Source organism: Bos taurus, chromosome 13 (genome assembly GCF_002263795.3).
Source record: "Bos taurus isolate L1 Dominette 01449 registration number 42190680 breed Hereford chromosome 13, ARS-UCD2.0, whole genome shotgun sequence".
NCBI lineage: Eukaryota > Metazoa > Chordata > Mammalia > Artiodactyla > Bovidae > Bos > Bos taurus.
In genome coordinates, this window is record NC_037340.1 from 60,811,286 (window position 1) to 60,824,751 (window position 13,466).

General features: G+C 36.3%; 1 long non-coding RNA gene across 1 annotated transcript in view; it reads left to right on the forward strand.

The window, feature by feature from the left end:
- Window positions 1–13,466, forward strand: part of LOC112449323 (uncharacterized) — a 48,067-nt gene continuing 34,601 nt past the window's right edge. The window contains exons 1-2 of the long non-coding RNA XR_003037866.2: window positions 1–78; window positions 1,024–1,085. This is a non-coding gene — a long non-coding RNA (uncharacterized lncRNA). The remainder of the gene's footprint in view (window positions 79–1,023; window positions 1,086–13,466) is intronic.

Here is a 13,466-nt window from a genome sequence, read left to right on the forward strand (position 1 = left end):
AGAAGGTGCACTCGCTGCTGAAATGTGTGACAGGAGAGAAAGACACAGGAAGAATTTACGCAGATACCCTAAGGCTGGGTACCCCTCTCTGTTTTGTTTTGTTTTGTTTTGTTTTGTTTACAGTTTCCTGTGTTGTTTCTGCCCGAGTATTTACTTTAGCACATTGTGACAATCTTGTCATCTGTCTCTCTCCCCAAAATGCAATGTGTTTTTGAACACTGACTACATATTATTATTTCCTGTATATTAGTTCTGGGCAATAGAGAAGTATCTAAGTCGTTCCCTGAATGATGAAAAGTTGATATTTTGTTGATAATCTGGAAATTTATGAAGTGTTTTATTTTTTAAAGAAATAAACAATACTCAAAGATTATATGCTAAGATTTCTTTAAATCCCCACTTGGGTCTGGCAACAGAGCATCATAAATTGAAGTGCATCCATATGATATAATGCTGTGTATGTCGTAACATGAGTGCAGCAGGTTTTCTCTCTGTATTTCTGGATGAAAAAGCAATACTGGAGAACATGCATAGTCACGATTCAATTTATGTGAAAACGTTATGCGAAAAAGTATGCATTGTATTCGTAAATGCTTTAACTAGAGTGCAAAGCAGATATTCTAATAATAGTTGTTTTCTGACTGAGTTTAAGGCAGGCGTTTAAAGAGGATTTTATTTGTGTTGGAATTTTTTTAGGAGCGGGGGTTGCCCAGTGGATTGTGACTGGAAGACATAAAGTCCTAGAGATTTTATTCTTCTTGTGGTTTTTATTTTTCCTTTTAAAAATTACTGAGATGTAATTGGTGTACAGTTGAACTGAATTATTTAAAGTGTACAATTTGATGAGTTTAACAAATTATACACTCTTAAATCAACACCAGAATCAACATAATACATCCATTCATCCTCAAAAGTTTCATTATGTCCCTTAGATATTCACCCCTTCCTCTACCTTTTTCTCTTCTCAGCTCCATGACACCCAGTCCCCTCTGATCTACTCTCTGTCTTGTTTACTTTTTCTAGACTATTGTATAAATGAAGTCATACAGTATGCATCTTTTCCTGCCTGGATTCTTTCATCCAAGGTAATCTTTTTGAGATTAATTTTCACCATCGTGTGTATCAATAGGTCTTTCCTTTTTATTGTTAATATTCCTTTTTATAGCAATTTTATAACCATGTTTGCCATCTCTTAGTGGACGTTTTGATTGTTTCCAGCTCCTAGCTGTTGCAAATAAAGCTACTAGTGATCATTTTTGTGTAAGTTGTTCAGTGGACAAATGCTTTTATTTCTTTTTGGTAAATACCTAGATGTGGAATGACTGACTCACTGGTAGGTACATATTTCACTTGCTAAAATACCAAATTGTTTTCCAAAAGCTGTGCTAATTTACATTCCCACCAAAAGTATATGAGGATTCATTTTTCATCAACACTTGGCACACGTAGTTTCTTTCTTCTTCTTCTTTTTTAATTTTAGCCATTTAGTGGGTATGTAGTTAGTGATGAAAATATTTACTAGGTTTTCATGTAATGTTTATCATCTACATATCTTCCTTGGTGAATTCTGTTTATATCTTTTCCCCAAATTTTGCTTAGGTTTTAATTCTCATTATTATTGAATTCTAAGTGTCCTGTTTATTTTAGATAGAAGAATTTTGTTGGGTTATATAATATGTAAATAGTTTTTCCCAGTCTGTGACTTGTATTATCATTTTCACATCAGTACTATATTTTGATAATTATTTTTATTTTGATGAAATCCAATTTATTAATTTTTAATTTTATAGTTTTGTCCCTTTTTGTGTTATAGTTATGAAATTGTTGCTAAACCCGAGGTCACATACATTATCTAGATTTTCAGAAGAAAACTTTAGAAAGAAGTTTTTTCTCTTTCTTTTAAATCACCGTTCAGTTTTTGAGTTAATTTTTAAAAGATGTGAGGTAGGAATCAGGAATCTTTATTTTTTCATTTATGACTATCCGATTGTCTCAGTGTAATTGCTGATAATAGTATCCTTTTCCTATTGAATGTGTGGGTCTGTTTCTGTACTCTCTATTCTGATGTATATACACATATCTACCTATCATCTCTATTAAAAAGCCATCATAATTTCTTTATTATTATAGCTTTTGGGGATCTAGTGCTTCTATGATATTTTTCACATTTAAATATTTGATCCCAGGACTTCCTTAGTGGTCCAGTGGCTAAGACTCCGTGCTTCCAGTGCAGGGGGGCCGGGTTCTATCTCTGATCAGGGATCTAGATTCCCACATGCTACGACTAAGAGTTTGCATGCCGCAACTAAAGATCTCACGTGTTGCAACTAAGACCCGGTGCAGCCAAATAAAATAAAATAAATTTATTTTTTAAAAGTACAGGGAGAATAGTAGGAATTGAGCTATTCTGTTTCTTCCTCCTACCTCCTCTCCCTCACAAAATTTATTACGTAAACATTTAATCCAATTGAACTTTTTGTACATAGGATATAAGGTATGGATCAAAATTTATTGATTTTCCATTAAGTGTTTTTCAACCAAATCCATTCACTTAATATGCCATCTTGGTCATTTATTAGATTCCCATGTACATTTGGGTCTGTTTCTTGACTCTCTCATCTATTCTCATGATTCTACTTTTCTATTCCTAAACCAACAGCAGCTCATTATTTATGATTTTTACATGCAGAACTTTTGACTTTTTAATCTAAACTTATTTGATTTCTTCTATTTAAATATTTAACACATCTTTAAAAAAATTATTTTATTGTGGTAAGAATGTGCTGTGCTAAGTCACTTCAATTGTGTCAGACTGCAATCCTATGGACTGTAGCCTCCTAGGCTCTTCTGTCCATGGGATTCTCCAGGCAAGAGTACTGGAGTGGGTTGCCATTTCCTTCTACAGGGGATCTTCTCAACCCAGGGATTGAACCCAGGTATCCTGCATTGCAGGCAGATTCTTTACCATCTGAGCTACTAGGGAAGCCATACTTAGCATTTATCTACCCTGTTAGCAAATATGTGTGTGTACTTATTATATTGTTACAAAAGTGTACAGTATAATATAGCACAGGTACAATGTCATACAGACGATCTTTACAACTGATTCATCTTACTTAACTGAAACTTTACGCCTACGATAAGTAATGCCCCATTTACTTACCCTCTCCGCAGCTCTTTTGAGGGCTTCCCTGGTAGCTCAGCTAGTAAAGAATCTGTCTGCAAAAGCAGGAGACCCCAGTTTGATTCCTGGGTCAGGAAGTTCCCCTGGAGAAGGGATAGGCTACCCACTCCCATATTCTTGGATTTCTCTGGTGGCTCAGACCATAAAGAATCCACCTGCAATGCTGGGAACCTGGGTTTGATCCCTGGGTTGGGAAGATCCCCTGGAGGAGGGCATGGCAACTCACTCCAGTATTTTTGCTTATAGAATCCCCATCGACAGAGGAGCCAGGTGGACTCACTCACTCACTCAGTATGACAATCTCTAGGTCCATGCATGTTGTTGCAATTAGCATTATTTCATTCTTTTCTATCGATGAGTAATATTCTATTGTATATATGTACCACTTCTTTATCCATTCCTCTGGTGATGGACATTTAGGTTAGTTCCATGTTCTGGCTATTGTAAATAGTACTGTAATGAACATTGGGATATATGTATCTTTCTGAATTACGTGTTTTTCTCCCCCCAGGTATATGCCCAGGAGTGGGATTGTAGGATGGTATGGCAGCTTTATTTTTAGTTTTTTAAGGAAACCCCATACTGTTTTCCATAGGACCCGTACCAGTTTATTTTCCCACCAACAGTGTAGGAGGGTTTCTTTTTCTTCACACCTTCTCCGGCATTTATTGTTTGCAGATTTTTTGACAATGGCCTTTCTGATCAATGTGAGGTGATGCCTCACTGTAGTTTTAGTTTGTCTTCCTCTAATAATTAGAGCATATTTTCATGTGCTTTTTGGTCATCTGTATGTCTTTGATGTTCCTGCAGTGTTGGCCGTGATTTGTTTCCTAAAGACTCCATGAAACATTTGCATTTCCAAAAGCCACATGCGACTGTCTTGTCTTCATAATCAGCTATTACTCTGTTTGGAAAATCAATGTTTTTCTTTTTATGAGTTGGGAGGGGGATGGAAGTGGGGGAGATGTATTAATAACAACAGGTCCTTGTATGTGTAGCTGCATAGATGGTTTTTCCCCCCTGACTTCTGTGTGGAACAAAAAAATAAGAATTATCGAAGCTGTATTCTTTTATTTCCTCCTCTTAAAATCTTTTAGGATTTTTTTTGGAGGTGTTGTTTTCTCCAGAATAAATGCATTATTTTAGAAAAAAAAAAAGAAATGTCTATTTAGATCTTCCACTCATTAAAAAAAATTATATATATATTTATTTATTTAAAAAAATTTTTTAATTGATTTATTTTAATTGGAAGCTAATAACTTTACAATATTGTGGTGGTTTTTGCCATATATTGACATGAATCAGCCACGGGTGTACATGTGTCCTGAACCCCGCTTCTACCTCCCTCCCCATCCCATCCCTCTGGGTTGTCCCAGAGCACCGACTTTGAGTGCCCTGTTTTATGCATTGAACCTGGACTGGTCATCTATTTCACATACATGTTTAAATGCTATTCTCTCAAATCATCCCACCCTTGCCTTCTCCCACAGAGTCCAAAAGTCTGTTCTTTATCTCTGTGTCTGTTTTGCTGTCTCACATATAGGCTCATTGTTACCATCTTTCTAATTTCCATATATACACGTTAATATACTGTATTGGTGTTTTTCTTTCTGACTTACTTCACTCTGTAATAGGCTCCAGTTTCATCCACCTCATTAGAACTGATTCAAATGCGTTCTTTTTAATAGCTGAGTAATATTCCATTGTGTATATGTACCACAGCTTTCTTAACAATTCATCTGCCAATGGACATCTAGGTTGCTTCCGTGTCCTAACTATTGTAAACAGTGCTGCGATGAACACAGGGGTACATGTCTCTTTCAATTCTGGTTTCCTCAGTGTGTATGCCCAGCAGTGGGATTGCTGGGTTGTATGGCAGTTCTAGTTCCAGTTTTTTAAGGAATCTCCACACTATTCTCCATAGTGGTTGTACTAGTTTGCACTCCCACCAACAGTATAAGAAAGTTCCCTTTTCTCCACACCCTCTCCAACATTTATTGTTTGTAGACTTTTGAATAGCAGCCATTGTGACCAGTGTGAGAGGGTACCTCATTGTGGTTTTGATTTGCATTTCTCTGATAAAGAGTGATGTTGAGCATCTTTTCATGTGTGTTAGCCATCTGTAGGTCTTCTTTGGAGAAATGTTTGTTTAGTTCTTGGCCCATTTTTTGATTGGGTCATTTATTTTTCTGGCATTGAGCTGCATGAGCTGCTTGTATATTTTTGAGATTAATTCTTTGTCAGTTGCTTCATTTACTATTATTTTCTCCCATTCTGAAGACTGTCTTTTCTCCTTGCTTATAGTTTCCTTCATTGTGCAAAAGCTTTTAAGTTTAATTAGGTCCCGTTTGTTTATTTTTGCTTTTATTTCCATTACTCTGGGAGGTGGGTCATAGAGGATCTTGCTGTGATTTATATTAGAGTGTTTTGCCTATATTTTCCTCTAGGAGTTTTGTAGTTTCTGGTCTTATATTTAGATCTTTAATCCATTTTGAGTTTATTTTTGTGTATGGTATTATAAAGTGTTCTAGTTTCATTCTTTTTCAGGTGGTTGACCAGTTTTCCCAGCACCACTTGTTAAAGAGATTGCCTTTTCTCCATTGTATATTTTTGCCTCCTTTGTCAAAGATAAGGTGTCCATAGGTGTGTGGATTTATCTCTGGGTTTTCTATTTTGGTCCATTGATCTATATTTCTGTCTTCGTGCCAGTACCATACAGTCTTAATGACAGTAGCTTTGTAGTATAGTCTGAAGTCAGGCAGGCTGGTTCCTCCAGTTCCACTCTCCTTTCTCAAGATTGCTTTGGCTATTTAAGGTTTTTTGTATTTCCATACAAATTTTTTTTCATATTTCCATACAAATGGTGAAATTATTCATTCTAGTTTTGTGATGCTTCCTCCTTGGAAGGAAAGTTATGATCAACCTAGATAGCATATTAAAAAGCAGTGACATTACTTTGCCAACAAAGGTCCATCTAGTCAAGGCTATGGTTTTTTCCAGTGGTCCTGTATGGATGTGAGAGTTGAACTGTGAAGAAAGCTGAGCACCAAAGAATTGATGCTTTTGAATTGTGTTGTTGGAGAAGACTCTTGCGAGTCCCTTGGACTTCAAGGAGATCCAACCAGTCCATCCTAAAGGAGACCAGTCCTGGGTGTTCATTGGAAGGACTGATGCTGAGGCTGAAACTCCAATACTTTGGCCACCTCATGTGAAGAGCTGACTCACTGGAAAAGACCCTGATGCTGGGAGGGATTGGGGGCAGGAGGAGAAGGGGACGACAGAGGATGAGATGGCTGGATGGCATCACTGACTCAAAGGACGTGAGTCTGAGTGAACTCCGGGAGTTGGTGATGGACAGGGAGGCCTGGTGTGCTGCGATTCATGGGGTCACAAAGAGTTGGACACAATTGAGCGACTGAACTGAACTGAATAATGAGTGATTTGAGCATTTTTTTGTGTGTTTATCGGCTATCTGTATGTCTTCTTTGGACAAATGTCTGTTTAGGTCTTCTACCAATTTTTGATTGGGCTGTTTGTTTTTCTGATATTGAGCTATATGAGCTGCTTATGTATTTTGTAGATTAATCCTTTGTTATTTGCTTTGTTTGCAAATATTTTCTCCCACTCTGAGGGTTGTCTTTTCATCTTGTTAATGGTTTCCTTTACTTAAGCTTTTAAGTTTAATTAGGTCTTATTTGTTTATTTTTATTTTCATTACTCTAGGAGATGGGTCAAAAAGGATGTTGCCTAATTTATGTCAGAGTGTTCTGCCTATGTTTTCCTCTAAGATTTTTATAGTGTTTGTCCTCACATTTAAGTCTTTAATCCATTTTGAGTTTATTTCTATGTATGGTGTTAGGGAGTGCTCTAATTTCATTCTTTTACATGCAGCTGTCCAGTGTTCCCAGCACAATTGTTGAAGTTTTTCTCTTGTTTAATCTTGCCTCCTTTGTCATAGATTTATCTTTGTGTTTCTATTCTGTTGCACTGATCTATATTTTTATTTTTGTGCTAGTACCATACTATTCTCATGACTGTAGCTTTGTAGTACAGTCTGAATTTAAGGAGCCTGATTCTTCCATTTCCCTTTTTCTATCTCAAGGTTACCTTGGTTATTCAGGAACTTTTGTTTTTCCAAACAAACTTTATTGGTTTTTTTTGCTCTAGTTCTGGGAAAAATGCCATTGATAATTTGTAGAGATTGCACTGAATCTATAGATTGCTTTGGGTAGTACAGTTATTTTGATAATGTTGATTCCTCCAATCCACGAACATGGTATCTCTCTTGACCTGCCTGTTGATTTCTTTTATCAGTGTCTTATAGTTTTTTGAGTATAGCTCTTTTTCCTTCTTAGGAGGCTTATTCTCAGATATTTTATTCTTTGTGATTCACTGATAAATGGATTTGTTTCTTTAATTTCTCTTTCTGATCTTTGTTTGTGTATAAGAATGCAAGAAACTTTTGTATATTTCTGTGTATCTTCTGTGTATTTCTGTGTATTCCTGCAACTTTACTGTATTCATTGGTGAACTCTAGTACTTTTCTGATAGTATTTTTAGAATCTTCTATGTATTAGTCATCTGTAAACAGTGACAGTTTTACTTTTTATTATCCTATTTGGATTCCTTTTTTTCCTATTTCTTCTCTAATTGTCATTGCTAGGAGTTGTGAAACTATGTTAAATGAAAGTGGAGAGACTGGACATCATTTTTTTGTATTTTTAGATAGTATTTTTAGAATCTTCTATGTTAAATGAAAGTGGAGAGACTGGACATCATTTTTTTGTATTTTTAGATAGTATTTTTAGAATCTTCTATGTATTAGTCATCTGTAAACAGTGATAGTTTTACTTTTTATTATCCTATTTGGATTCTTTTTTTTTCTATTTCTTCTCTAATTGTCATTGCTAGGAGTTGTGAAACTATGTTAAATGAAAGTGGAGAGACTGGACATCATTTTTTTGTGTCTGATTTTGGAGGAAATGCTGTCAGTTTTTCACTGTTGAGAATGTTTGCTTTGGGTTTGTTGTATATGACCTACATTATGTTGAGGTAAGTTCCCTCTCTGCTTACTTACTGGAGAGTTTTGTTTTGTTTTTATCATAAATGAGTATTATATTTTGTAAAAAACTTTTTCTGCAGCTATTGAAATGATCATATGGTTTGTATTCTCCAGTTTGTTATGTGATGTATCACATGATTTGATTTGCATATATTGAAAAATACTTATATCCATGGGATAAATCTCACTTGATCATGGTGTTTGATGCATTTAATGTGTTTTTGGACTAGATTTACTAGCATTTTGTTGAGGGCTTTTGTATCTATATTCATTTGTTTTATTGGCTTGTAATTTTCTCTTATAATATTTTTGTCTGGTTTTGGTATCACAGTAATGGTGGCCTCATAGAATGTGCTTTGGAGTGGTTCTTTCTCTGCAATTTTTTGAAAGAGTTTCAAAACGATAGATTTTAACTTTTCTCTAAATGTTTGATAGAGTTCCCCTGTGAAGCCATCTGGTCCTGGACTTTTGTTTGTTGGAAGTTTCTTAATCTCAGTTTAAATTTCAGGACTCAGGATTCATCTGTTTGTAGTTTCTTTTTCTTCCTGGTTCAATCTTGGAAGGCTGTACCTTTTTAAGAATTTGTCCATTTCTTCCAGGTTGTCTACTTTATTGATGTTTTGTTGCTTGTAGTAGACTTTTATGATCCTTTGTATTTCTATGGTGTCCATTGTAACTTCTTTTTTATTTCTAATATTATTGATTTGAGTCCTTTCCTTTTTTTTCTTAATGAGTCTGGCTAAAGAGTTATCAATTTTGGTTTATGTTCTCAAAGAACCAGCTTTCAATTTCATTGATTTTTTCCTATTGCTTTCTGTGTTTCTACTTCATTTATTTCTGCTCTGATCTTTGTGATTTCTTTCTTTCTACTAACTTGGGTTTTTATTGGTCTTCTTTAGTTGCTTTAAATATAAGGTTAGATTGTTTTGCCTTCTCATACTGTCCATGGGGTTCTCCAGGCAGGAATACAAGAGTGGGTTGTCATTTCCTTTTCTGGTGAACCACGTTTTGTCAGAATTCTTCATTATGACCTGTCCATTTTGGGTGACCCTGCACAGCATGGCTCATGGTTCATAGCTTCACTGAGTTATGCAAGCCCCTTGGCTATGACAAGGATGTGATCCATGAAGGGGAAGATCAGTTTTCATTCCAATTCCAAAGAAGGGCAATGCCACAGAATGCTCAAGCTACAATACAGTTGCACTCATTTCACATCCTAGCAAGGTTTTGCTCAAAATCCTTCAAGCTAGGCTTTAGCGTTATGTGAACAGAGAGCTTCCAGATGTACAAGCTGCGTTTTAGAGGCAGAAGAACCAGAGATCAGATTGCCAACATTTGTTGGATCACGGACAAAGCAAGGGAGTTACAGAAAAACATCTACTTCTGCTTTGTTAACTATGCTAAATCCTTTGACTGTGTGGATCACAAAAAACTGGAAAATTCTTAAAGAGATGGGAATACCAGACCACCTTCCCTGTCTCCTGAGATACCTGCTTGTGAGTAAGAAGCAACAATTGGAACTTGTCATGGAACAAGTTCCAAAATTGATTGTTTCAAAATTGGGAAAGGAGTACAAGGTTGTATATTGTCTCCTTGCTCTTTAATTTATATGCAGAGTACATCATGTGAAATGCTGGGCTGGATGAATCACAAGCTAGAATCAAGATTGCCAGGAGAAATATTAACAACCTCAGATATGCATATGATACCATTCTAATGGCAGAAAGTAAAGAAGAAATAAAGAGCCTCTTGATGAAGGTGAAGGAAGAGAGTGAAAAAGCTGGCTTCAAATTCAACATTCAAAAAATGGAGTTCATGATATCCAGTCCCGTCACTTCATGGCAAATAGAAGGCAAAAAAGTAGAAGCAATGACAGATTTTATTTTCTTGGGCACCAAAATCACTGTGGAGGGTGACTGCCACCATGAAATTAAAAGACCCTTGCTCCTTGGAAGGATAGTTTTGACAAACCTAGATAGCATATTAAAAAGCTGAGACATTAGTTTCCTGGCAAAGGTCTGTATAGTCAAGGCTATGGTTTTTCCATATAGCAGTCACATATGGATGTGAGAGTTGGACCATGAAGAAGGCTGAGCACTGAAAAATTGATGCTTTTGAACTGTGGTGTTGGAGAAGACTCTTGAGAGTCCCTTGGACTGAAAGAAGATCAAACCAATCAATCCTAAAGGAAATCAACACTGAATATTCATTGGAAGGACTGATGCTGAAGCTGAAGCTCAAATACCTTGGCCACTTGATGTGAAGCGACGACTCATTGGAAAAGACCCTGATGCTGGGAAAGATTGAATGCAGGAGAAGAGGACAATGGAGGATGAGATGTTTGGATGGCATCACCGACTCAATGGACATGAGTTTGAGCCAGCTCTGGGAGATGGTGACGGACAGGGAAGCCTGGTGTGCTGCAGTCCATGGGGTTGCAAAGAGTTGGACGTGACTGAGGGACTGAACAACAACAATATATATAATAAAATAATGCCATTTGCAACAACAGAGGGATCCAGAGAATATTTTTACTTAGTGAAGTAAGTCAAACAGAGAGTAATAAATATCATATCTTCTATATATGAAGCCTAAAAATAATACAAAAGAATATACATACAAAACAGAAAGAGACTCATGTATGTAGAAAACAAACATGATTATCAAAGTGAAGAGGGGAGAAGGGACAAATCAAGAGTATAGAATTAACAAACTACTATATATAAAATAGATAAGTTCAAAGATATACTGTATAGAACAGGGAATTGTATTCAATATTTTGTAACAACTTGTGATGAAATATAATCTGGAAAAAATAACAATACTTTGCTGTACACCTAGAGTACATAGTATTACATATTAACTACTATAATTTTTATTACTCAGCCATTAAAAAGAATACATTTGAATCAGTTCTAATGAGGTGGATGAAACTGGAGCCTATTATAGAGAGTGAAGTAAGCCAGAAGGAAAAACACCAATACAGTATACTAACGCATATATATGGAATTTAGAAAGATGGTAACAATAACCCTGTGTACGAGACAGCAAAAGAAACACTGATGTATAGAACAGTCTTATGGACTCTGTGGGAGAGGGAGAGGGTGGGAAGATATGGGAGAATGGCATTGAAACATGTAAAATATCATGTATGAAATGAGATGCCAGTCCAGGTTCGATGCACGATACTGGATGCTTGGGGCTAGTGCACTGGGATGACCCAGAGGGATGGTATGGGGAGGGAGGAGGGAGGCGGGTTCAGGATGGGGTACACATGTATACCTGTGGTGGATTCATTTTGATATTTGGCAAAACTAATACAATATTGTAAAGTTTAAAAATAAAATAAAATTTAAAAAAAAATAAAAAAAAATAGATTGAAAAAGAAAAGTTCCTGAAACAGCAATAAGTATACATTTTTAGGAACTAACTTACTTTTGGGCATGAATTGAATCTGCCTCAAAGAATGAGGGAAATAAAATAAGATTGACATCTGAAATGCATGTTATGTCTGAATAATGTCAGAGAAACACTATTAAGCAAGGCGTTGTCTCTGCTGCTACTGCTGCTGCTAAGTCGCTTCAAACCCAGAGATAATGAAATAATTGTAACAATATTCCTCCATAATAATATCTTTATTTTATTTATTGGCTGTACCATGTGGCATGCAGAATCTTAGTTCCCTGACCAGGGTTGAAATCCATGCTGCCTGCGGTGGAATTGAGGGGTATTAGCCACTGGACCACCAGAGAAGTCCCCGTAATTATCTGTTTTATATGGGCAAGTACCATTTCTGTTGGGAAAGCATAGTTAAGATTTCTTCAATTCTTACTAATTTGTTCTGTAGACGAAACTAAATTGTATTATGATCTACTGTGAAGTGGTGTAACACTGGCATTGTTAATAATATTCAATTATCTTATTGATTAAATCATGAGATAATATTGATATTGATGATCAAATATATTGAGGAGTAGAGTTAAAACCTCCTGGGAATAAATTAGCAGTGTAATTTCACTCACCTGAGGGAAAACTGGATTTAGTTAACCATTGGCTAGTTTCTATGCTAAATAGTTCTGTACAAATTTATCATAAAGTAAAAGTCATAGATGAAGAGGGAATAAAGTAATAAATTAGTACAAAAATATGAAAATTTATGTAATGGATTTACAGAGTGATTGTTTGCTTCTTGAAGTTCATCCCTAACCCACGTTAGCTTCTCTGTGTTAGGAATATCCGTGCAAGTGTGCGAAGTCACTTTAATCGTGTCAGACTCTTTTCGACCCCACTGGACTGTAGCCCACCAAGCTCCTCTGTCCATGGGATTCTTCAGGCAAAAAGTGGAGTGGGTTTCCATTTTCTTCTCCAGGGGATCAAATTCCCGACCCAGGGATCAAATCCCCATCTCTTTCGTCTCCTGCATTGGCAGGTGGGCTCTTTACCACTAGTGCCACCTGGGAAGCCCGTATCCTGTTGTTATTTTTATGCTCATTAGGTAACTGTTAACCTAATTGTGGATGCTCACAGAATCAGGATCGTTTTTCTGTAAGAGGGCCTGCATAAAGGGCCATGGTTGTGAACTATGAACTAAATAACTAACTCAACACATTTGTGATTGCCCAAGCCTACACATTTCAAAAGCCATCAGAACTGGTCCAAAACCAGAATCGCAAATAATTTTTGAGCTCTTAGAATATCCTGCCTGAGAAAATGTCTCTGTAGAACTGTGACTTGGGCCATGCCGATCACATGATATATATTAATAATAAATACTTAATTTTATAAGACTAGGGCTTTTAAGCTAAGCTGTATCTGTATGAACACTAGAAGAAGGGTTTGAAGACTGAGTAGCTAATTTCACTCACATGAATGCTCCAAGCCTATGTAACTGATCCCCAGTAAAAACCCTGGACACCAAGGCTCTAGTGAGCTTCCTTGTCTGGGAGCACCGTACATGTGTTACCACACATTATGACTGGGAGAATAAGGCTATGTCCATGTGACTTCACTAAGAATCTCATACCTAGTTTCTCCTAGATGCATTCCATATCTTTTTCCTTTGCTGATTTTGGCCTGTACTCTTTAAATGTAATAAATTGCACACATGAGCTTATATAGATCTAATGAGTCCTGGTGAATCATCAAACCTGACAGGCGATGGGAACTATTCAAAACAACTAGATACATGTATCAATGGAATAGAATTGAGAGTCTGGAAAT